A 26907-nucleotide genomic window follows, 5' to 3' on the forward strand; every position below is an offset into this window, starting at 1 on the left:
CATTATAAGTCTTTTTTTAAAATTTTAATTTTTTTCCCTTTTCCTTCCTTCAATCATCTCATAAGTTTTTGATGTTTTTTTCTAAGGAAACACGGAAAGTTACTCTACTTTGCCTCAGGCCTTGAGAACAAAAATGAAACAGTTGGACACATCAAAACCCTAAATTTAGGCACTACAGACAACTGAACAGGCAGTTTTTATTTAGGGAGATATATTCTTTTTTTTTTTTTTTTTTTTTTTTTTTTGAGATGGAGTTTCGCTCCTGTTACCCAGGCTGGAGTGCAATGGCGCGATCTTGGCTCATCACAGCCTCCGCCTCCTGGGTTCAGGCTATTCTCCTGCCTCAGCCTCCTGAGTAGCTGGGATTACAGGCACGGGCCACCATGCCCAGCTAATTTTTTGTGTTTTTAGTAGAGACGGGGTTTCACCATGTTGACCAGGATGGTCTCGATCTCTTGACCTCGTGATCCACCCGCCTCAGCCTCCCAAAGTGCTGGGATATATTCTTTAATGGAAGATACTCTGCTTGCCAAGGGAAGATATATAGGAGGTACATTTGACCTGGACAATAGAATCAGAAAAAGCTTCTTGGCAGGGGTGATTTGAAGTCTGTATTTTTGTTGTGGGGAATGGTGGAGAAGGAGCAATAGAGTCATGCTGAGGAAACATGTGGGATGTTTCCTTGAGACAAACCATTCATTATTTGAAAAACTAAAACAGTAGTTTGGTTGGGGAGAGGTATACATTGTGAAGTACAGAATGAAGCTGGACAGGAAAAAGGGCCAAAGAATGAATTGTGGATATTTTATTTAGAGCAATGAGATTCATTAAAAGGTTTGAAACTGTCGAATAATGTGATCAAATCTGCATTTTTTTTTTAACAACATCTGAGCTGTAGCACTTTTTATACTGGATAGAAAATGGTGAAGCCCTTAGAGGGATAGGCTGATTTAGAGGGCATTGCTGTAATGTGGGTGGAAAATAACTATGGCCTAGTGAATGTGAAAGGACACAGATACACCCATTAGAGATTTCAGAAGTGAATGGCTGGATTTGATAGTGACTAAGATGGTAAGGATAGGAGAAAAAGAAGAATCAAGGAGGTGAGTACGCTTTTTTCTTGAGCAACTGGTAGATCGAGTTGCCATTTTCTGAGATACATGATAGGAAGAAGGAGGGGCTGTTTCTAGGAGGGAAATTAATAAGTTGGTGGGAGACTTTTTGAACTAGTTATCTATTGAATAACAAAGTGAAAATGTTCCTCAGCCTCTCATTTCCATTCCCCATTTTGCTTTCCATCTCAATTCAAATCATCATTACTTAACGATCGGTGCTATGCCAGTGCCTCTCAACTGGTCTTCCCAGCCCTAGTCCACCTAATCGATCCATCTTACACCAGGATCGATGTTTTGCTTTCCATATTTGTGGCTTTGTTCATTCTCTTCCCTCCCCTGAAAGACCCTCTGCCTACATATCTTAAAGCCAATCTATAAGGACACTTTCGTGTCCTAGGTACCACCAGTAGCTTCTGATATCATCCCTTGATGATCAGCCATTGGATTTGAGTATGTTGTAACTTAGTATAGAAATCATGGGCATTGGACACAGCCACACCCACCTCTGCCACTTGCACAGCCCTTGATGCCAAGGAAATTAACTGCTCTAAACTTCTATTTCCTCCTTTAAAAATGGGCGTAATAATAAAAGCCTTGCTTGTTGTGAAAGATACAATTAATATTGGCACAGTATCTGACCCCTCCACACACAGGTATTTCATAAATGGTAATTATTACTCATGTTGTCTACAAAGCCACTTCTCACAGTCTGTTGCCATCATAGTCACCTACATGTATCTCCTTATATGAAGGCATGGGCATTTCCTTTGTTGTCTTCACAACAATTAATAGGGACAAGCACATTGTCGTTACTCAATAAAGAGCATGCACGAATGTTTAAAGCATGGGAGTTACTAGGAAGATAGAAAATTACAGAAAAAAAACTTGCTGAAACTGAGATATTCCTACTGTGTGCCATAAAGTGCTGAGGGGTGCTGCCTTCTACCATGAATCCTTCTAGCCTGAACTGCAATGATTTTAAATTTTTTGACATTTCTATTCTCCCTAAGAGCAGTAATTTTGGTAGTTACGCATAGATCAAAGATGCAACAGGGAACATTTTAAGTGCTGTTGTAAATAATGATTTCAAGAATGTGCTTTAATTTTTATTGAATATCATCTGATTAGCAATCTTGTTTTTGTTTTAGCCTTGTGAATATTTATTCTAGCATAAGTGAGTACAGTAATTTCTAATGCAAATATTGTCCATTAGGATCTCCTGGTGTCTGTAGGGATAATTGGCCTTGTTCTTTGTTAGAGGAATTGTTGGTGGCTCTTGGGTTGGAAGATGCTGGTACTGACCTACCTGTGTCTAGTAGAAGCTGGGAAGGCCTGCATATCGCCTCTGTTCAACCTCCTTCTCCTAGTGACTGAGAAGCCTGCACTGGGCTGGATGGTGGAGTTGACTCTTTCTGACTCTGGTTGTCTCATTCATGCCAGTTCAGGTGACACTTGTGAGAGGAAAGTGTTGGGCCTTTGAGGTCAGGCCTGTCTGGCTCCCAGGCCCACCACTGCCACTTGATATGTTTGTAATCTCAAAGTAGCTCCCTATGTTCTTTCAGCCCAAGTTGTATTGTTTTGGTTTGGTTTCTGTGTATGTGTGTGTGTGATAATCTTTTAAAACAATAATTTTAAAACAGGTAGGGTGACTCCCATTTACTCCTTGGAGATCTAGTTGAATTTGTATTGTTCTTCCAATTCTCAGGTCTGTGAAATTTAAAACCCTCCCCAAGGCTTCTGCAAATTTCCACATTGGATGTTCTCCTGGTCCCCTCTACCTCCAGCTCCTATACTGTGGTTCTTGCTGCCCTTCAACCCATATCCAGCAGAATAAGAAACTCAGGCTTTCTACCGGCTTCCTTTTAAAAACTCATTTGCATGTGTGTGTAGAGTGAGCCCTGTGAATGTTGGGTATCATGAGAGGTCTCACTGCTCTTAGGTCTTTACTGGGGTTTCCTTTTCCCCTCATCGCTTCTCCCATTTCTGGGTTAAGCTTTCTCTCCATAACTGCTCTCCTCTCTCCTTCACCGTTTTACTTTCTCCCTTCTTTACTTCTCTTCTCTTCTGTCTCCCTTTCTCTCTCTGTCTCTCTCTGTTTCTTTCTCTCTCTCTCTCTGTCTCTCTCTGTGACACACACACACACACACACACACACACACACACACACCCTTACAAGGATAGTGATACTGTACCAGTTGATTTACAAAAATTTAAAGCAATTATATATAGAAATTAGTCAGTGAACTGCATGGTGCAAATCTATATTGGTCTTTCTTTTTCTTTGCTTTTGATGACCAAAGAATAGCTATCCAAAGATAGCTTTGGGTTGCAGCTGCTGACAGGTATCATGCAGTCTGGACACTGGGCACAATGTGTCAGCAGAACTGGGGGTGATCCAAGCAGCCTCGGGAAAAAAAAGCCCCGCTTGTATCTCTAGAGTGCTCTTTCCCCTGATGAGGCCCAGGATCCCTGAGAGCTCAGCATAGCTAATCATTTCTTCATTATCTGCCACCGTCTTCAGTCTCCTCTCCATGTCAGGGAGGAGCAGATTGGATGGCTGGGAGGGTCGACAAATAGAAGTTCTAAGAATTAAGCGGGGGTGAGTGCGGTGGCTCATGCCTATAATCTCAGCACTTTGGGAGGCCGAGGCAGATGGATCACCTGAGGTCAGGAGTTCAAGACCAGCCTGGCCAACATGGTGGAACCACATCTCTACTAAAAAAATACAATAATTAGCCATGTGTTGTGGTGTGCACCTGTAGTCCCAGCTACTTGGGAGGCTGTCAGGAGAATCGCTTGAACCCAGGAGGCGGAGGTTGCCATGAGCTGAGGTCACACCATTGCACTCCAGCCTGGGCAACAGAGCAAGACTCCATCTCAAAAAAAAAAAAAAAAAAAAAAAAAAAAAGGAAAAGCTTGGCTGCCAGGCAGTGGGGTGGAGCAGAATATAGGGGCGTGATACCATTATCAAAATGTGGAAGGGAAATGAAAAATGAAGGGAAGGTGCTGAAGAGAAACAAAAATATGCTGAATGCACTCTTAGAAAAATGACTGGTCTTTTTCCTTGCTGTGTGTTCAGAGCACACCTACTGCTGCAGCTACCAGACCTGTACTTCTAGAGTGGTGTGGTCATTTGCAGTTCCCTCATTTGAGGACTAATATTGCCATTCTCCTGTTCTAAGCAGCCATTATCTGCCCCACACCCCACCAACTTGATACTCCCTTAGTGTCAGGGCACATAACAATACTTCAGCCAAGGACTTGTGTGCCTCCAGGCAAGGCCCTCACTCAATATCCTAGTGTCTTCTTCAGTGATAGAATGGAAGCCTGGTAATTCCAGAAGCCCCCTCCACCTCAAACAATTCAATTCTGTGGTTCTACACTTAACATTCTTTTGACAAAGTAGTCATGGCTGCTGTCTCATTTTTATGTCGGTGTCACTGAAAATGCAATTTAGGGTTATTATCATTTTACAGTCTCAAGTTCTTATTTTGTTCTTTATTTTATACCAAGACGTAAATGTGAAAAAAAAATAGAAGTATTACAAATATCTTAGCTCATAAGAGCAGACTAGAAGTAATTGGAAGAAACATGAGGTGAGAAAATATAAACATTTTCAACATAACTATACTGTTCTACTCATCAACAATCTCTGCTCTATTTGTATAGAACAATCAATATATTTTTTACAGGCAGGGAAATTTTTTTTTGTGTCAGATTAAATGTTGTTTTCTAAGGATAGTCAATCAGTGCCCTTCATAAATCCATCAGCCCTTGTGTCTTGACATAGCATTATTTGTAGAGATAAGTACAGAAGCTGATATTTGGGAGCCAAAGAAAGAAAATCAAAGAAACTAAAGAAAGAAACTAAAGAAAGGAACTAAAGAGCTAAAGAAATGAATGAAAGAAGAAGAAAGAACTAAAGAAATAAACTAAGGAAACTAAAGAAAGAAACTAAACTTGGGAACTAAGGAAAGAAAAATGATGTATTCAAAGGGGGACCACCTCCCTCCCACCTTCGTTCGACCTATCAGGTGTGATTCGCCTACTGGCTTACATCATGGACATTTTATTTCCATTTTGTAATAACATAGCCGTGAGAATGAAGACTCCTATCTCAAAAAGGTTTTAGTAGTAAAGAGTGATTACTGCCCTGATGAATGACTGATCTGTATTTCTGAAAGGAATCTTCTGCCTCTTATGATCAGCCTTGTTTTTTTTGTCATGGTGACAGTGATATTGTACCTCTTGTTAACATGAAACATAATTTTTCTCAAACAGACTTTTAAAGATAGAGAAACAACATTGACATGGTCTGGTTTAAAATTGTATCAGTAAATTAAGGAATGGATTGAAGGAAAGATCATTAGACTAAGAGTCAAAATAACTCTATGGTTCCATCCTTTACAGCTTATAGCTCTGTGATCACAGGAAATTCACCTAAAACAGGATCATGTTAGTACCATGGAGATTTGCCTAGTCCACCTCACAGGGCTCCTATGGAGATCCATTTAAGCGAAATATACTAAAATACCACTATAATTTTGTAGTCATTTTCTTATGAAATATCAAATACATATAAAAACAATGTATTTATTATAAAACAAAAAAATCCCATTCATCTAACCATTGTTAAATACACATTTTAAATAATCATTTGCTGAACAAATGTAAGGAAAGCAAGAAGCCTAGGAGATGATGGAAAAATAATCTATACAAGACGAAGAAAAAAGGATCAAAATGTCATTAGTCTTGAGTAGCTAACTAAATCAAATATAATCATTGATGGATAAATGTAACGCCATAGACAAACTTCTAGGAGTAATGAATGAAGATGAGATGGCCTGATGTACACTTATGAGCATTCAAGTACTACAAGACAAATCTGAGCCAAGAGAATGCCCCACAAGTTCCTGAAGTTCTGGCAAGTGCTGATGGAAGGGCTAGCCCACAGCCTCCACCTGGAGTTTAGACATCCCCATTTGCTGAATGTTGTCCTCTCCTGAAAGTTTGCAGAATAGTGAATTTGGAGAGAGCAAGAACCTTTATCTCTATTTTAAATGGAACAAGAATTATTCATAAACCCCAACCAAAGTCCTCAATATGTTGAAAATCCTCTTAAATACCCATATAATAATTCACCAAGGGTTCATCCACAAATAAAGAATTTCACACATCAGTTGCCCCGTTATTTAACACTTAAACTTGTTGTTTGAAATATTTGTGTGCATAAGCTGAGCAGTATCACAGACAAATTAAATTTTCATTTTATAACAAACATCTATCTCAATATACTTTATCATTCCAACTTTTCTTCTAAAATAATGGATTTTCAAGGCCTTTAAAACTCACTGACTTTCTTCAAAGGCATTTCTACTTCCATATGAGACATATTTACTTAAAACTATGGGGGGAATTGATAGTGACAATGAAAAAATCCATCTATTAATAGAAAGTGCAAGCAGGAGATGCTTGTTAGTAGAATAAAAACACATAGACAGTTGCAGCATGCTCTGCTTCCTCTCAACAGATCTGGCCTGCAATTAAACATTTTTCAGTGATGTGTATAAATAGAGTGGGGTTTAGCATTTGATAACAGCTTTTAGGTAAAAATTATTGCATATAATTTTAGCAAACATTTGTAAAGTAAGAGTACATATGGGGCCGGGCGCGGTGGCTCAAGCCTGTAATCCCAGCACTTTGGGAGGCCGAGGCGGGTGGATCACGAGGTAGAGAGATCGAGACCATCCTGGTCAACACGGTGAAACCCCGTCTCTACTAAAAATACAAAAAATGAGCTGGGCGTGGTGGCGCGTGCCTGTAATCCCAGCTACTCAGGAGGCTGAGGCAGGAGAATTGCCTGAACCCAGGAGGCGGAGGTTGCGGTGAGCCGAGATCGTGCCATTGCACTCCAGTCTGTGTAACAAGAGCGAAACTCCGTCTCAAAAAAAAAAAAAAAAAGAGTACATATGGCCGGGTGCGGTGGCTCGCACCTGTAATCCCAGCACTTCAGGAGGCCGAGGCGGGTGGATCACGAGGTCGAGAGATCGAGACCATCCTGGTCAAAATGGTGAAACCCCGTCTCTACTAAAAATACAAAAAATTAGCTGGGCATGGTGGCACGTGCCTGTAATCCCAGCTACTCAGGAGGCTGAGGCAGGAGAATTGCTTGAACCCAGGAGGCGGAGGTTGCGATGAGCCGAGATCGCGCCATTGCACTCCAGCCTGGGTAACAAGAGTGAAACTCCGTCTCAAAAAAAAAAAAAAAAAAAAAAATCTATCATTTTAAAAGTGTGATCATTAGAAGAAATGAATGTGAACTAAGATATAAGTATTTTGTTGCATTTTTTATTTAACCATGCCTTTTATAAGTTAATGGGGATATAAATTTTTCAAATATCATTTTTGGTTTCTTGTATTTTGTCTAAAATCTAAAAATAACAAATATTTTCTTCACTCATCTTGGAAAAATTCTTAATGTAAGAATGTGTTTATGATTTAATTAATGAAGAATAAAAATATAAATCTACACATGTTCATATATATTAATTTGCATGCATTATATATGCATAAATTACATTTTTAGTGTACCTATGTGCAAAAATTTCATGTAAATGTACAATCTATGTATCAGTAAATTTGTGGACATGCCTATGGGATTTGCAATCTAGTTAAGTTATCTCTTACTGTTAGGTGCTTTTCTGCTTTACTTACGGTTGACCAATGCAGGGAAGGCAGAGGCAAGGGACCCTCATTCTGGTATCCCATTTGGGGATCTCTGCAATATGCACTTTCTGGAGCCTGGACCATGCAGACTAAGCTTTGTGGACTATCAGAGATCCTACAAGCATACAATTTTCAAACTTCTGTAAGATCCCTGTCTGCAGAGTACTCACCTGAGTGATTCACTTAATGAAGACCTGAAGTAAGTCAATGCAACATTTGTTTCCATTCTCTCTACACCAGTGAATATAATGTTCTTAAGATGAGTAAACATTGAGGTCAGCCATGTCAGTGGCTGGGGAAGACACCAGCTAGTTCACCACCCGTGGTACTTAGATCTATTCTTTTTTTCGAGTGTCATGATTAATGAATCCTGCCATATTGGGTGTCACAATTCTTTGGATCCAATCTGTAGATACCCTTGTCCATAGACTCATTAGGATAATTTTCATATTAGTGTGCATTAATATGTATAAGTAATTTGAGTAGCTCTTCCCAAGAATGCCCTTCTACTTTTAGTTATTAAATCCCAAATATACAAAAGTAAGAGGCATTATAGCACACAAATGCAAATTTTATTTCTCACTATATTCTGTTAAATTGTTCTCAATTTGAAAAGTGTTTAAAATGGCAAGGAAAACAAACACCAAAACAGTGGAGCACTTTCATTTCATTGTCAAACCCAGCTGACAAAAATTTGGAGTTAGTGGAATGATTTTCAAGAAAAATTTATCCTCGAAGTCATCAACTATTGTAACTCATGCTTTAGAAAAATAAGCATGGGACTCAATTTTATTTTCTTTTAAATTGATTTATGTTAATTATTTTAAAGAAATTTTCCCACCCTACTTTTGTTTCTCGTTTGGTGTTTGTGGTTGTTGTTTGTTTGTTTTGGAGATCGAGTCTCACTCTATCACCCGGGTTGGAGTGCTGTTGCACAATCTCGGCTCACTGCAACCTCTGCCTCCCAGGTTCAAGTGATTCTCCTGCCTCAGCCTCCCAAGTAGCTGGGATTTCAGGCGCCTGGCACCACACTCAACTAATTTTGATATTTTTAGTAGAGATAGGGTTTCACCATATTGGCCAGGTTGGTCTTAAACTGCTGACCTCAGTTGATCTGTCCTCCTTGGTCTCCCAGAGTTCTGAGATTACAGGTGTGAGCCGTGACACCCAATGTGTTTGTTTGCTTTTAATAGCAATACTCTTGCTAACAGCACCAGTGGATTTCTATTGTGTTTTTCAGAGAGGAACCACCAAATCCGAAGTGTTAGACCTCAATCAGTTGTTGTTGACACAGAGTGGTGCAAGAGAGCCACCTAAAAAACTTTGCTTTATCATCTAAATGCTCTCAAAGCAATCTTTGTCATTTCCTTTTACTAGCACTTCGTGAGTTTCACTTGACATATGGTAGGGCCCTCAGGGAAAAAGGCATTTGCTTTTCAGTCTAAACAAAAATCAAATTTGTAATTTTTATTTTTGTAGCAATTTATGTGAATTTTCATCACAACAAAGCATATTCCTCTTTTTCCTTCTGATTTAACATTCCTCTGCAAGCCACCTTTAGGTAATGATCTTCTTGAAAAGTACACAACTGAAAGGTGTGTCCTGTATGGAAGAATGGTTGAGTGTGTGAGTGCAGAACAGTAGAATTATAGTTTATAAATATTGGGGTTTCAGGACTAATAAGGAGAAACCATCCTTCCTTTTTATAGCTTTGAGGAAATGACAGCAACAACTATTGCAGCTAACAGAAGAACTTAACTATTTAGAATGCCTTTTAACAATCACTATTTAGTGTCTCACTTGATTTCTAGGCCATTGTGCATGATATAGAAGCCTGATGACAGTAGCATCCACATTCTTTTAAAATATGTAAAATAAGGTTATAAATATTTACTTTTACAAAAATTTATTAATTCCCTCCTTCCTTCATTCAGTAAAATGTATCAAGCACGTACTACATGATAGGCTCTTTATTAGTACTGATGTGGAAAATAGACATGTTTCCTGCCCTTGAGAAGCTTACAGCTTAGTTGAGAAATTTACTAACCACATAAAGCCACAAATAAATGTATAAGTTAAACTGTGATACCGCTATTATGAAGAAGCGCAGGGTGCTGTGAGAACATAGAAAGAGGGGTTTTCAATGAAGGCTGCCTTAAGGTGTTAATATTAGAATTGAGATGTAAGGGATGAGAGGTGACCTGAGGGAGCAGGCGGGGAACTGGGGAGAGTGTTCCAGGAATGCAGAGAGACAGTGGGAAGAAACGAGGTCGTTTAAGTGGCCAAGCTAGGTCAAGATGAGCTTCTTAGTCACTAACATATTTTATTCTTTATCATCAGACCATAAAGTATGGAATGAAATGTCATATTTGTATATTTAAAAATCACTGTGGATGCTGTAAAAATATAATGATATTGAGTACTGCTTTCACTAAATCATAATGGAATCTTACAAATATTTAAAATAAGTCAACCAACCAAAACAAGAACTGTATTTGAGTAACAGTATGTCCACAGAATAGTTTAATTGGATTAGAGCTTTGAATACTGTAAGTAGAAACACAAATTGCTTCAGAAAATTTATGATCCTGGAATGATATTTCCCATGCCAGAGAGAAACCCATTCCTCTTGTTACTGTCTTCAGAACCACAGAGCATGTCATTAAATAGCAGCTTAGATGGCCGTGCAGGATAGGGGTCAGGTTCCATTGGAATTTGTTAGAAGCTTGGCTTCATCTAGCAGCTGGACCTCAGAGAACTGCATTCATGAGCAATCCAGATACATGAAAAGAGGCAGAGTGTGACACAGTGAAATAACAGGTACTAATGTTAAGATTTGTGTGGTGACACATGGTTTCTAGATCAGGAAGTTTTCCGATTGGGAGTGTTCCTTTTCAATATACCCGAATGCTAGTTATCTGGTTCTTACTGTTGGCCTGGGACTTGATTTTCTGTAGACAAGTCATTGAAAGGCCCTGGGTTGTTCTTCCTGCAGTCACTTGCTCCCTCTGAGGACAAAGGAATAAGGCGTGAGAAGAGCCTGGGCTCATTTCAGCACTTTCCACCAGGTACCTTCCTCTGTAATCCATGTACCAATGACCTTGTACTGCCCTCTTCTTCTATTTAACCCAGACCAGAGTCTTCCCAATAAGCATCTCTGCCATGAAATAGTCTGGGCTTCTCTTTGGGATAAAAAATATTAGATAAGTGAGACAAAGTTGTAAGCTTCAAGAAGACTAGTTAGAAGCAGGTGGAAGTTCTCCTACAGTGCATCTTGGCTCGTCAGGGAGCTTAGCCCGGAAATGCCATGAAAGACACCAGGACGGTTGATATACATCTCTTCTTACAATAGGTGAGGCACTGGGCATATATGAGCATATTTAACTTTCCAACAGTCACGTGAGGTATATAGTGTCAGCCCCTTTTTAATAAGTGAGGAAAATGAGATTTAGAGAATTTAAATACTAATGCCCAAAGTCATACAGGGAGTGAGGACAAGATTCAAACTCATGTCTGCCAACTCCAAACCAGCATTTATCTGAGCTTATGTCACCATTTAAAATTAGTATTTAAGTTTGTATTTATTTTTTGAAGGCTTTCTACACAGACACAGACACACACACACACACACACACACACACACACACACACACGGAACTAAGTCTGGATTGCAGAAAACATAAAACCTGTATAAAAAATCATCTAATCATTATAGAGAAGTTTCATATTGAAATAAGTTTTTAGAAAACTGCTCTGGTAAATTAATTGATGCAAACTAAGGATAAAATTAGGATGGTTAGCATAGCTTGTTTGTCAAAAGAAACAGAAACTTCACCTGCCTTTTTCTCTGTGAAGTGTTTGTACAATGACAGAGAGGATTCATGTCTCTTATTAATAGTCTGTCAATATCCAGGAAAATCATGTGATGCTTCAGAGATTTCTCTACTGAGTGAATATATTTGATTAAACACCATCTGCAAAAATCCTCATCATCCAAGAAAATAACATATCGTAGGTCTCACACATGCTTTACATTTGTCAAGAAATATATTGGTTAGATCAAGAGATAAGCACATGGGTTTAGCTGGAGTCCAGCTTAAAACAACTGCTTTCAAATTCCTTGCGAAGCCAGGAAGCTTGACTGACAGGACCCACAGTGACCTCCCTAGCTCCCTTCCTACCTGTTTCTTCTCTGAAGTTAGTCTCTCCACATTGAGGAGGCCTTTATGAGTACCAGGGTGAATGAGCCAAATGAGTGCATGCAAGAAAGAAACACATCCTTTCAAGAAAGGAGGGAGAAAACAGGAGGGAAAGAAGATATTTAAGGGGTTTTGTATTTTATCTGGCTTAAGTTAAGCTTATAATACCAAAAAATAAAGCCTGAGGAAAATATGAGTAAATTTTATCTTTCCTTGAGGTGGAGTATCCTATTTAGCTAATGGATCAAAGTCAAAAACTGTACCAGAAAATATTGATAAAATTAATTTAAAAATGTTAAATGTTAATGTGTCAGATGAAGGTAAATGCAATTAAATTTAAATGACAAACTGGAAAAATAATAATGACGTATTAATTACTGAATAAGTATATTAGGTAAATAAAAGCTCATAATTTAATAAAAAATAAATGATAGAAAAAAAAACAAACAAAGTATATGACTAGGCAAGTCACAAAAGAAGAAATAAAAGCTACCAAGAAATATTTAAAAACATTTTAATGTTGTCGGTATTCAAAGCTACAAGATTAAAACAATATTTTGGTCTATCAAATTAATGTATTTTTACAATGTAACCCCCATTGTTTATGTAATGAAAAAGACACAGCATTCCTTATTGGCAATTTGACAATATGTCGCAAGTCATTATAATGTCTAAACTTACCCAGTAATTTACATTTGTAAAATTGTTCTAAAGAATACTTGGACCCTTATGCAGTTATTTTTACTACATAATTATTTATAATGGTGAAATATTTTTAATAAATGTAATGTCCACCAATAGAGATTTGGTTCTTTGTGCATTTTGCCTTAATAGTACCCAGTAAACTCAGTTTTTTAGATCTCCACAAATTTATATTAATTTTTATCATGCATTTATTCAATAACTATATATCCACTAAGTGCCTACTGAGTGTGTTGGATACTCATGAAGATACAAAAGATCCAACAGTGGGCAAGCAGAAGAAAATTCTCGTCATACTGGATAAACAATTGATTTAATGAAAAAATAACAAGTAAAGCACGTTATGCATCAGATGGTGATATGTGCTATTGAGCAATGGTGAACAAGGATGGTGATAATGCTGGAGACAGGTGGAGGAGGGGACAGTGTGATTTTAAATCGGGTGTTAGGGAAAGGTTAGTAATAAGGTGTCAGGTGATTCAAAACTTGCCTGATCTGAGGGATAGAAGCCTGCTGATGTCAGAGAGAAGCGTATTCTAGGCAGATGAAGAGCACGATGGAATCCTTGAGGGGAGAGCATGCTGGATGTGTTTGAATAACAGCAAAAGGGACACTGTTGCTGAGCAAAGAGAACAAATGGCAGAATAGCAGGAGAAGAGGTTGCAGAAAATGAAAGGAACCCCATAGACTATTGTGAGGATGCAGGCTTTTTACCCAGAAAGAAGTAGGAAACTGTTGAAGGACTTGGTTGGTGAAACAACGTAATTTCACTTATATTTCAACATCTTATCTCTGGACACTATGTCAAGACTTGGCTGAAGGGACACAGTAGGCAAGGAGACTGTTTAAGAGGCTGTTGTAATAATAAAGGAAAAAGATGTGAGCTGTTGAAGTAAGGGTGGTGGTAGTAGGGAAGGGTTTGGTTGAGATACTTGTAAACTTTATATTGTTTGAATATCTTAATTTTATTTTATTTATTTTTATTTTTATTTTTTTTTGAGACAGAGTCTTCTGTGTCACCAGGAGCTGGATTGTAGTGCTGCAATCACAGCTCACTGCAGTCTCCGCCTCCCGGGTTCAAGCAATTCTCCTGCCTCAGCCTCCTGAGTAGTTGGGACTAGAGACACGTGCCACCACGCTTAGCTAACTTTTGTCTTTTTTAATAGAGATGGGGCTTCACCATGTTGGCCAGGATGGTCTCGATCTCTTGACCTTGTAATTTTATTTTTAATAAGCCATACAGTTACATGATTCAAATGTCAAAATTATTTAAAAGTATGTACACACAGTCCAGTCCTTCTGAACCCCATTTTATTAATTTCCTATTTGTTCTTCCAGTGGTTCTTTTTATGTATATATCTGCTACTGTGGGGGGGTGTGTATGTGTGTGTGAATAAAGGAAGGCGTAAAATGGATTATGCTAACTTTGGCTCTCTTTCTTAATCCAAAGATGTTTGCATATCATATAAACTGTATTTTACTTACTTTTTTCTCCTAAAAATATATGGTTATATTTTGAATATAGAGTCAGTAGGACTTTCTGAAAGATTGGATTCAAGGTATGAAGAAGGAGAAACATGAAATGTGATTCTACAGGGGTAAGAAAAGGGTTGCCTTTGGGATAATTGCTTGTTCAGCATCTTTTTTTTTTTCTGACTTAACAGGAGAGACCATAGCTAGATGGCTCACATCTACTTCAGTAACCGGTAAATGTTAGAAGCCTCATATTTACTGTTGAATAATGAGTGGTTGATTGGATAAATATTGTATACACAAACTAGAATAGAATGCAAGTAGCAGGATAAAATTTGTTTTTATATATATTTAATGTTTTGAGAAAACGCTTATAGGACTTTGGTGAAATAAATATTTACCTTGCTTATAGAGCGTGCTCCAAATACACAGAAGAGTATGCTGGTATCTACACTTTGAAAATTTGCTGAAAATACATACACAAGAATTTCAATAGTAGTTATCTCTTGGGGTTGGGATTATAGATGACTTTTTTTTTTGCTTCAGGATTTTATGTCTTTTCTGGTTTATAATAAACACATTTTTGTTTTATCTATCTATCTATCTATCTATCTATCTATCTATCTATCTATCTATCTATCTATCTACTTAAGAAATAGGATCTTAAGGCTCACTGCAGCCTCCAACTCCTGGGCTCAAGTGATCCTTTCTCCTCAGCTTTGTGAGTAGGTGGGACTACAGGTGGACACCACAATGACCAGTTAATTTTTTAATTGTTCTGTAGAGATAGGATCTCACTGTTTCGCAGGCTGGTCTTGAATTCCTGGCCTCAAGAGATCTACCCACTCTGGCCTCCCATAATGTTGAGGTTACAGGAATGAGCCACCACACCAGGCTTCTATTTGTAAACACATTTTTATAAAATTAGAAAGGAATGAAAAAAATAAATAAGGGATGTGATCCCTTATGTGAACTTTTGTTTCCTCTAATTTGAAAAATGATAGAACAATGGATAATGTGTATAAGTAACAACAACAGAAAAGACACTTTCACTGCTTCTTAAGATAAACCCTGGAGCTGACTACCTGAAAATATTAGGAAATTTTCACATCTGAGATACATGAGATCTGGGCAGCCAGAAAAATGACACAGCAAGGAAGGACTCCTGTCATTTGATCCCACTCACAGGTCTGTCAGGGCATTAATCAGGATATAGAAATACAAAATCTGTCACAAATGCTGAGATGCTCTTGTTGGCTTCTTTTATATACAGTGCTATTTTGACTTTCTGTATATAAAATATGGCATTTTTAATCCATTATCAGGTTTTCAAAAAGACATATGTGCCGGTGACCTACATTTTTGTCTCACTTGAAAATGACTTGGGGCTCTTTCCCTACTAGATCATATGAGTTTATCCCATTCTCTTTTTTTCATTTTTTGGGTACATTTATATTATATAATATGGATGTGCCATAATTTATCTGGTGTCTTCCATATTGGTGGACAAATAGATATGTCCTCATTTTTTACTATTACTTATAATGCTATAATTAATGCCACAAATATTGCTCAAATGTAATTTCTTTATGATAGTTTCCTAGTATTGGAATTGTTGAATTAAATAGAATATATATTTGAAAATTTATTCATTACTTCATACATGCAACACAAGTTTATGGAACATTTACTTCTATGTCAGGCATGGTTTTAGAATTAAAAATATAGTCGTGAACAAATTAAACCAAAATCCCATACTTTTGCAGCTTAAGTATCAGTGACAAAACCAGGCAATCAATAAGTAAACAGGAGTATATTTTTGTATGTGTGTATATAAAATATGAAAACAAAGAGATACAGCAGCATGGTGTCAAATAGTCGTTAAGTTCTCTGAAATAAAACCTAGCAGGGTTTGGGAATGAAGGACAACATGGCTGCTATCAGTTAGGGTGCCAAGGTGAAAAGATTTGACAGAGGTATAATGAAAGAATCTGAATTTCTGGGGTCAGGTGTTCCATATGAGGCTCTAAGGCAGAAGCATCCTTGAGCAACTGGAGTACAATGGGCAGTGGAAGAGGGTTGGGGATCTCAGTGGAGATGTTGTCAAGGGCTGGTAGGAAATACCAGTGGAGAGGAAGATGGAATAGTAGAAACAATTGATTTTACTCTAAGGATGATGGGAACTCATTGGAATGTTTTGAGCAGAAATGTGACATGATCTCATTTATATTTAAAATATAATTGTAGTTGCTTTTTGAAAAAAAATAGACTATAGCACAGAGGTATTGGAAGCAGAAATCTCATTGGAGCAGCTACCATAGTGGGCTAGACAAAAGAGTAATTTTTTATCTTGGAGTAATTATTCTAAACACTTTGGTAGGCCCAGGCAGGAGGAGCTCTTGAGGCCAGGAGTTTTGAAACCAGCCTGAGGTGCAAAGTGAGACCCCCTTTCTACAAACAAATTTTTAAAAAGATTAGCTTGGCACAGTAGCACGTGCCTGTAGTCCTAGCTAGTTAGGAGGCTGAAGGAGGAGGCTCTCTTGAGCCCAGGAATTGGAGGCTGCAGTGAGTCGCAATCCTGTCATTGTACTCCAGCCTGGGAGACAGAGCTAGACCCTGTCGCCTCCTATACCAAAAAACAAAAATGATTTAAAATGTTCATAAACTCAGCAACATTGTCCTCCAATATGACTTTATCAAACCTCTCTTTTGCCAGCAATATATGAAATTCTCCTTCCCAAATCCTCAAAAGCGGTGCGTCTCCATTACTTTTGTTGTGCTAGGCATCATACCCGGCATAGCGCTGGCCTTTGATCACTGTCTGTTGAACCGATGAATGAGTTTAAATGTCACTATTTTGATGCTTAGCCATATAAACTGTTGTTTTGATTTGCATGATTTGAACTTCAAGATCTTTTCATACATTACTTAGAAACTTGTTTTTCTTCATGAAATACCTGTCCATGACATTTATTCTTTCTGCTGTTAGATTTTTTTCCCTTGTCCTTATGTATATGTTGGAGTTCTTTATGTTTTTCAGGTACTATAACTTTTGTCATGTGTTGTATATGTGGCAGTATGTTGTTTTTGTAGACTTTATTTTTGTGTCTTTGTACTGAGTTGTGGCTTGTGGTGTATACATTTTATACATTTTCGGTTTTCTGATCATTTCGGGAAAGTTAGTCTTTCATATCCATTATTTTATTCTCACTATTTGCTTATATACATAATTTTACAGATAGAAAAGTGAAGATTTAGATATTTAAGAAATTTAACTAAGGACAAACAAGTTCTGTGAATCTCATGGTCAGCCCTTTCTCCAAAGGGTTGATTTTTCAGGTGTGCTTCATCATGTAATGTGAAAAGGAGAAACAAGTGTGGCTGGGGAGAATGAAAGGATAGTTTATGAAGCATGATCATAATTTTATTTCATATTAAAAACTACCATATAGATAGATATATGGATGGTTTTTAAATTTTCCTTATACTTTCTTTAATTTCCATTTTTTTCTGAGTGTATGCTGTGTGTGAGAGAGTGTGTGTGTGTCTGTGTGTGTAATGAGATATTAAAGTGACCCTAGTCCAGCAGGAAATGAAATGTCTGGGGCAACAGGGTAACAAAATTTCAGATAAGGAAATCTGAAATGAAAAGATATCCAGGGATTAAGTGGTTTTCATTGGAATTATGGATGGAGAATGAAATTTCTGAAAGTAATATGGATTGACAGGGGAAAAAATAAACATGAACATAGTTTAAAAAAAAAGGATCATTTAAAGGAGACTAGGAAATAAGCAAAAAGAGTGAGGAAGGGAGGGAAATTCTAAGTGAAATGACAGGGGCCCATATGAACATTGCATCCTGATGAAGCTGTGTCAAAATTGTATGTTTCTTGGCCAGTGGAGTATTGGATATGGAAGACCTTTCGTGGCTATTCCAGTTAGGGCAGCAATACATGACGGAGCCCTCCTTCACCTCCCTGTTAAGCCTTCACAGTGCAGGTCTTAGGGTAAAATCTGTCAGGGTTGATGCTCAAACGTGAACTGTGTCCCACATAAATGCAGTTGCACACTCTCATTGTGAATATAAGTAAGACAGAGAAAGATCTTGTCCTCAGTCATTCAGCTCTGATTATATCTGCCTTTATCATGTACATTTCACTGTTATTATTTTGGTTCTCATTATCCATTTGATTTCTCCTTAGATGTTTACTTTGTGGAGCAGCAGAAAGAGCATTTGTAAGAGGACTCAAGAGTAAACTGGTTGATACAGTTTGGCTCTTGTTTGCTTAAAATCTCATGTTGAAATGTGATCCCCAGTGTTGAAGGTGGGCCTAGTGGGAAGTGTTTGGCTCAGGGGCATGGGTGGATTCCCCATGAATGGCTTGGTGCCATACCCATGGTCTTAGTGAGTTCTAGCTCTGGGAGTTCATAGGAAAGCTCCTTGTTTAAAGGAGCCTGGCACCTCCTCCTCTCTCTCTTGCTTCCTCTGTTGCCATCTGACATGCCAGTTCCTCCTTTACGTTCTTCCATGAGTGGAAGCTTCCTGAGGCCCTCACAAGAAGCAGATGCTGGCACTGTGCTTCTCATGTAGCCTGCAGAATCATGAGTCAAACCAACCCAGATTACCCAGTCTTAGGCATTCCTCTACAGCAAGGCACATTAACCAACACACTTACATTGGATTGCTTCCAGGACAACTGGCCCTTGTGTCCTTGATTGCTTCATCTGTAAAAAAGCATGTTGATACTGGACTTACTGGGTAGATAAATCCCCACGGTTTTTTTTTTTTTTTTTTTTTAATCTATGCTTCTATGATTCTTATGAGACTGCAATCCCAGAATAAAATTTTGGCAAAATGATAGCAAATAACACAGCCATTTATAATAGAAAACTAGAGAAAATTCTATTAAATACGTCAGAATATGATTTTAGAGGCAGCACGAACAAACATCAGCCATTTTTCACTTCTGTAATAATATTAATGTCTACATTTATTCACTGTATAGAAAATAGTGTTCATTGCACATTAGTTTTTTGAGATCTGGGAAAAACAAATCATCAGCACTCTTTGACACTTAATCCATCTAGATGTTATTATGTCTTTGAATTAAGTTATTAATTACCCTTAATTAAATTTATTTTAAATGGTGGCACTTTCATTCCTAAGTGCTTATTTTGTAATTCCTGGAAAAGTCATAAATTCTGCTCAATTTAACAAATGTTTATTAAAATCATTTCATGCAAGGTATAGGTCTAGACATTTTAGATAACCACTGATTTCATATACCTTGGGAAAAAAACATGGCTTCTATCTCTTGTGACTATGACTTCTGTGAGAGCTTTACTCTTGGCTTTTACTTTCTTGAAGAAGTAGGGATTGGCAAAGGAACAGGGGAGGAAATGATCTCAATGATTAAGAGAAGGATGTGACCAATTCCTAAGGGCAGGCAAACATCTTGAAGTTTAAAGAAATCTCATACACATCTTTCTGCAGGGAGCATTAGATGGTGGACCATGGGCTATGTTCCCAAAATAACTTTTACATTAGATGGCATAACTAATTTTTCATGATTTTTTTAATTGAGACCATGTATTTAGAATGAAAATATAACAGAAATAACCTAGTACATAGAATTAGTCAAGGCCAAACTTAAGTTTTAATGTGTTTGGTGTCTGGTGGCCTTCAGACATAGTGGGTAGAAAGCTTAGAGGCATGGAGTGATTTCAGATTCTGTAGGCAGCTTTTCTCTCAGTTACTTCTTTTATTTTTGTCTTTGAGAGATGCCAACAATCTCTAGTTGGGCCCTTGGGACAAGGCAGTTATCAATACACTAAATGGCAGCTGATCCATACTCTATTTCCATCTTTCTCTCTCTGTCTCTCTCTCTAAATACAATTTCTTACTCTTGTTATGTGAGTGTGGTGTGTGTGCTACCTCTTGTCTTTACTAGTTCATGGAGGACAATGATCTACATTCAGATAGGGGGTTTTCCAGCTTTCTTCAGAGTAGGAAAGATTGTCTAGAAAAACGAAAAATAGATAAAGGTGAATGCTAACTCATTGCTCTTTGTGGGGAGTGCTCCACACCTTATTTAAAGCCACAGGAGATGAGAAAGAAGTGAAGGTCTATCCCCATTATCTTAGCAATTGTATCTGCTGAAGGGATAATACATCTTTAAGTGCTAATATTTTAAAACTGAGATAGAAGTATTTCGTGATGCAAAACAAATGCTGTCTAGTGGAGTAGGAATTAGGAATGTTTTTTCAGAAATTAAGTTGCAGAGAACATCCCAGGTATTTCCTGTACTGGCCACAAACAGGTGATTAGGTTGGCAGGGGAAAGGACATAGCAAAGGCTTTGATTGGTGACTTCCCTTGAGTCGCCTGGACTTTGAAAACAGTGGTCCACTAATCAAATTTTTACTACAGATGCGTGTATATGCGTGTTTGTGTATATGTGTTGATAATAAGTGTAATAATTAATGAATTCTTTATGAATAATAGACTTTAGTTTTTAGAGTAGTTTTAGGTTCACAGCAAAATTGAAAGGAAGGTATAGAGATTTTCCTTATAGCTACTGCCCCCACACATGCACAAACTCCTCCGTGATCAATATCCTCCACCAGAGGGGTAAATTTGTAATTATTATCACCCAGAGTCCATGGTTGACATTAGCGTTCACTCTGGATGTTGTATATTCTGTAGGTTTTAAGAAATATGTAATGACAGTCACCAGCCAATACAGAAAAGTTTCTGTGTCCTGTGAATTCCCTGTGCTCTATTTATCCCTCTTTACCCACAACCCCCTGGCAATCACTGATCTTTTTACTATACCTATATTTTTGCCTTTTCCAGAAAGTTAGAGTTGGATTTCTGTAGTACCTAGAGTTTTAAAATTGGCTTCTTTCACTAAGTAATATGCATTTAAATTTTCTTCATGTCTTTTCATGGCATGATAGAATGCTGAATAATATTCGGTTGCCTGGATGTACCACCAGATATAGGTAGCCTATATCTGGATACCTACTGAAGGACATCTTGGTTGCTTCCAAATTTTGGCAATGATGAATAAAGATTTATTTGGTTGTGAATCAAGCTGCTATAAATAAAGAAATCAAGCTCTGTTTTATTTTTGAATTTCAAAAAATCTAACAATTTCATAGAAATATCTGCATGCCTTTTTCTTTGGAGAAAACAGAAAAGGACAGTCAGTACTGGGTGGTCTGCAAGGCGTTCCACAGGAGCTGAAGAGCCTCATGGCCTTTGCGTGGGCCTGACTTCTGCATTTACAGTGGCTCCCATACCAGTCACCATCCCCATGTATCCTGCTCACACACACTTGACTCTTCATGTCACCTCCTGATACCATAAGCGTTTGAATATGCATCTCCTAGAGAGACGGGAACTAATTGGTTAATTGTTATTTTAAGGGTTTTGCCTTTCCTTCAACAACCCTGGGCTCTTGGTGCATAGTTTGCGCTTTATTTCTTCAATTAATGTTGGTAAGTTAAGATTTTTATTTGGTAAGGGGAAAGGAATGAGAGTATGGATCTATATTATTACAGATATGTTACATGATATGACCCCAGCATCTTAGGCTCTCCTTCTGCCACCTTCCCATGTGGCAGAGCCAGGACCCTTCCACAGCTGGTCCTCACTTCATTTTCCCTCTTCGCACATGCTCCTACAACCTGGTGATCCCTGTCCCATCTCTTGTGAAATGTCTTGCTCTGAGCTAAGTGGGTAACTAAGTTTCAAAGGGAGCTACTTTATTTAATACAGTGCATGAGAAAGACCGATTTCTGATCTTTGCTGAGTCAAAGTTTTATTTTTCCTCCTTTTGTTTTAACCTTTTAAAAAAATGTGCTAAAATATATATAACATTTATCATTTAACCATTCAAAAATGTGGTTTAAGCATTCATGAGAGACATTAGATACATTCACAATACTATGCAAACATCACCACTATCTATACCCAAAACTTTTTCATGATCAACAAAATCTCTGTCCATTAAACAATAACTCCCTCTTCTGTCTCCTCCTCCCATCCCCAGCCCTGGTAACCTCTATTGTACTTTCTATCTCTATGAATTAGGATGCTTTCTGGGATCTGGTTCTCACTGTCAGCTAAACTCTCCAAGAAATTGTCACTGCAATATTGTTTTTGTTTTGTTTTGTTTTGTTTTCTGGAGTTCTGGGAGTGAGGAATCCATCATCAATGATCTATCCCATGAACAATTTTTCAGGGGAATGTGTGTAAAAATATATAGAATATATATATATATATACATAAAATGAATATTCGATGGCTTGACATCTCACAGTTCAAACCAGATTGGGCTTATGTAAATATGAACTAAGGGCTTTAGGAGCCTCCCATGATCTGACATTTCAAGACTGTAGAAGAATGAAGAAACACCCATGATGCAATCATCTCTTGCAGACAAAAACACAAGGATAGCTTTATTCATAAAGAACTAATTTTGAAGACTTTATATAGATAGAAATGTTCTATCTCCTTTTATTTCCAGTTACAGGGAATATCTTCCACTAGTAGTCCCTAAAAATGTAGAAATATCATAAGGAGTGAAAATTATATTGTTTCTTTAACTGTCGCACTCTCTCATCACTTAACATGTAGCAAATGCCAAAATGATAGATGATAGATTATGGTGATGTCACCCTAGGTTAACATTCTTTCTAGGTAAGATACTAGTATATTTGAATTGAAAAGTAGGGCACCTATTTCCGCAGATGTGGCATTTTAATTGCGATGTTTCTGAGTATGATATTCTTTCTGAGAATGTCTCTAGCACTTAGTGTCTGCTTTGTACAATCTACCAGTTAATTGTGTGTTTATGATGTAAGTAGTTTGGAGGCACTGAGAAAGGCATTGGGGCCATTTCTGGGCATGGTCTTGGTCTGGGTGCTTGTGCCACATCATTCACATTATTTACTTAAGGAATGGTTTCACTGATTCCAATTGACTGAGTTTGCTAGCTAAGACTGCTACAAGCCAGGTGCTGTGGCATGGACCTGTAGTCCCAGATGCTAGAGAGGCTGAGGTAGGAGGATGGCTTGAGCCCAGGAATTTGAGTCTAGCCTGGACAACATAGCTTGAGTCCATCTCTAAAAAACAAACAATAATAAATGATCATAAATAAATAAATTCAATTTAAACTTGGTTTCCAAGGTATAACTGCCAAACATCTTTTTAAATGCAAATATTTTGTATTTCGTTTTAACCTAAGCTTATATCATCCATTTTAAATGCTTGACAGAAATTGGCTTAACTACTTATGTGTACTGCTTAACGTCTTTGTTGTTGTAAGAATAATGTCTCACTCACTAGTCTGGATTACTCTGTTGCAAAATTAGAGAATCTGAAACATCTCAAGCTTCAAAAATGTTTGAGTGTAGCTTCCCACTAAAATAATAAGCCCTGTGTATCTATTGCACCCTAATCACTAATATTATAAATGAGAAAGAACTTCTAGTTCAAACTCACTATTTACAATGGAGGAAATTAAATTCCACTGAGGTGTAGTCAGTTGCCAGCTAGTGAGTCAAGGAAGTGTTAAGGTAATCCTCTTAGGCTAGATAGAGCCTGGGAAAGGGTGGGTCTTGGAAATGTGGGGTTCATAAGAGGGTTGTCTGTGGGGGTGGCAGAAAGGTAGAATATGACTCCGTGGATAGAGATTGGGGGAAAAATCAAGACTGCAGATTTGGAGCTGAATCAATGTATAGGAAACAGCAGCCTGACAAAAAATAGAGATGTAGAGTGAGGCAGGGTGTGGTCATTTCCACAAAGCTCTTGCAAACTCTGATTTTTGGACAATTCATTGCTTTCCTGCAGTTTGGAGGGTCCCAAAGGAATGGAATCTGAATGGGAAATCCCCAAAGATCCCTTCTGGTTGGAGACCCTAGGTCTCCAATTGACCCTTTGAGTATATTATTCTGTTCTTTTGTGCATTTCTCTTGTTATTTCAAAGAAATAAAATAAAAGACTCCTATATCATGAATGTATTTAAAAAGTTATTAATGTTAATATCACTTTATTAATTGTATTGATTATGACACTTTTTTTTTTTTTTGAGGCAGGGTCTTGCTTTGTCACCAGGCTAGGGTGCAGTGGTGCAATCATCACTCACACTGTCTCTCAAATTCCTGGACTCAAGGGTTTTTCTCACCATAGCCTCCCAAAGTGCTGGGATTATGGGTGTGAGCCACCCTACTTGGCTGATTATGACACTCTTAAATATCACTTACACACATGACTTAAGGCTACTTTTTGAAGATTTACAGTAGCACTGTATCTATTTCTGGACACCAGTCTTTGAAGATATTTTGGCTCTGTCCGTATATACCTACTGGTATAATGTTTTGAGTGCTTATTCATGATGTAAGTATATTTATATTTTTATAAGTAATATACACAGTTGCTATAATATTATCATGTACATTATAGGGAGGAGTCTCAGAAGTAATTTAAGGAAGATGTATGTGTTTGTCTCTAGCCTGAGTGGTGGAACTAGAGGAGCTTACAATATTCCTTGAATTACAGACTGTTCATACCTGGGGATACAGATAAGCCTTTCCTTCTGGGAACTGAAGATTTTCATTTGTCTAGGTACTGGGTAGAGATAATTTTAGTGTCTGTTTGAGACATATATTTAGCAAAGTTTTCTCTTTTAGAACCTCTCCTTTATACCATTTATTATTATTATTATTATTATTTTGAGTCAGAGTTTCACTCTTGTTGCCCAGGGTGGAGTGCAATGATGGGATCTTGACTCATGAACTTCCACCTCCCAAGTAGCTGGGATTACAGGCATGTGCCACAGTGCCTGGCTAAATTTTTTTTTTTTTTTTTTTGGTATTTTTAGTAGAGACCTGGTTTCTCCATGTTGGCCAGGCCGATCTAGAACTTCTCAGGTGATCTGCCCACCTGGGCCTCCCAAAGTGCTGGTATTACAGGCATGAGCCACCACACCCAGCCCATTTGTTAATTTAAAAAGTCACATTTATGGCCAGGTGCAGTGGTTTATGCCTGTAATCCTAGCACTTTGGGAGGCCGAGGCGGGTGGATCACTGAAGTCAGGAGTTCAAGACCAGCCTGGGTAGCATGGTGAAACCTTGTCTCTACTAAAAATACAAAAATTAGCTGGGCGTGGTGGAATGTGCCTTTAGTCCCAGCTACTCGGGGGGCTGAAGTAGGAGAATCACTTGAACCTGGGAGGCGGAGGTTTCTGTGAGCTGAGATTGTGCCACTGCATTCCAGCCCAAGTGATAGAGCAAGACTGTGTCTGACAAAAAGAAAAAAAACAAACAAACAAACCAAAAGACACACTTATAATACTAGTAAGGGCACATTTAGTGTTTTAAAAAAACTTGTACAATTTTCATTTTTGCATATTACTTTTCAGTGCATGCATTAGAGTCCTACAATTTATACTATTTTGTATTGTACTCTTTTGACTTCAGAATGGCATCATAAAAATTTGCTTCTGTAATATAATCCTAGTTTCAATTGCTTTTTAATAATCTTTGGTACTTTAAGACCATAATTTAGTTAGCTAGTCTCCTAATTTGGGACATATGTGAGATTTCTTTTCTTTGCCATTATAGAGAACTCTGCATGAATCAGGTTTCTGTCTTTATCCTTAATGCTTCTGTTGCACTGTTTCCTTGGTGTGACATGCCTTAGTGAAGAAGTAGAAGTATATATTCTTGTCATTATCATTTCCTATATTTCTGTGAACATTTTGAAATACTGGGTTGTTGTAGCTCTTAGCTGTCAGAGTCAAATCACCCCAGTGAGAGCCCATGTGTTCAAGATTATTTCTCTTTTTTCATTTCAACTCTGAGTTAGTTCCAAAGGATGGTTGTATCTTTGCAAGGTTGTCACTGAGTGCCTCCACTCACACAGATGAGTGGGGTCCCAGCCCAGTGCGTCAGGTAGCAATTTGCTCTACACAGTCGATGTTACCACCGCATGAAACTCCATGAAAGTGTGTGTATGGAGTGGTCCTCGCACACAGGCTCAAATACATATCTAGTTATGTTGGACAGCTAGCCTCCTCAGAGAATGATTGCCACAGGAACAAATATTTAAGTTGAATTGTTATATGTGGCTGCTACCACGGTCATGGAAAGAGAACAAAAGCACTGCCTATCACAAAGAGGCCCCTAGTGGCCAAAGGTCAGCTCTGAACATTATTCCCTTGTCCTCTCTACCTCCTCCTGAGAGAATGCCACTTCAAGATTTCATAGGGCAAATCTCCAACTTACTTTTGGAAAATACATGCTCTACCAGGACACATCATGTCCTCACAGGAGGAGCAATGGAGGACACCATAATACTCCAAATCTGGAATATGTCAGTCTATATGAATGCTTTGGGAAGATTCAGCTGGCCGTATAGGATAAGCAGGATGCCCTAGTCTGTTTTATGTTGGTATAATAGAATACCTGAGATTGAGTAATTTATAAGTAACAGATTTCTTTCTATTGTTCTGGGGGCCGAGAAATCTGAGGTCAAGGGGCTCATGTCTGGGGGCTTTCTTCTGAAGGCATCACACCATGGTGGAAGGACGGAGGGCAAACAAGCGTATACAGAGAGAGAGAGAGAGAAGAAAAGGGGTACAAACTCACCCTTTTTTCAGGAATCCCCTCCTATGAAAACCAACC

The 26907-nt window shown here is 38.1% G+C and overlaps 1 protein-coding gene across 4 annotated transcripts in view; it reads left to right on the forward strand.

Annotated features, from left to right (window-relative positions):
• NRG3 (neuregulin 3) overlaps window positions 1-26907 on the forward strand; it is a 1114305-nt gene that overhangs the window by 176471 nt on the left and 910927 nt on the right. The window lies entirely within an intron of this gene.

The sequence above is a fragment of the Saimiri boliviensis genome, chromosome 12 (genome assembly GCF_048565385.1).
Source record: "Saimiri boliviensis isolate mSaiBol1 chromosome 12, mSaiBol1.pri, whole genome shotgun sequence".
NCBI classification, from domain to species: domain Eukaryota; kingdom Metazoa; phylum Chordata; class Mammalia; order Primates; family Cebidae; genus Saimiri; species Saimiri boliviensis.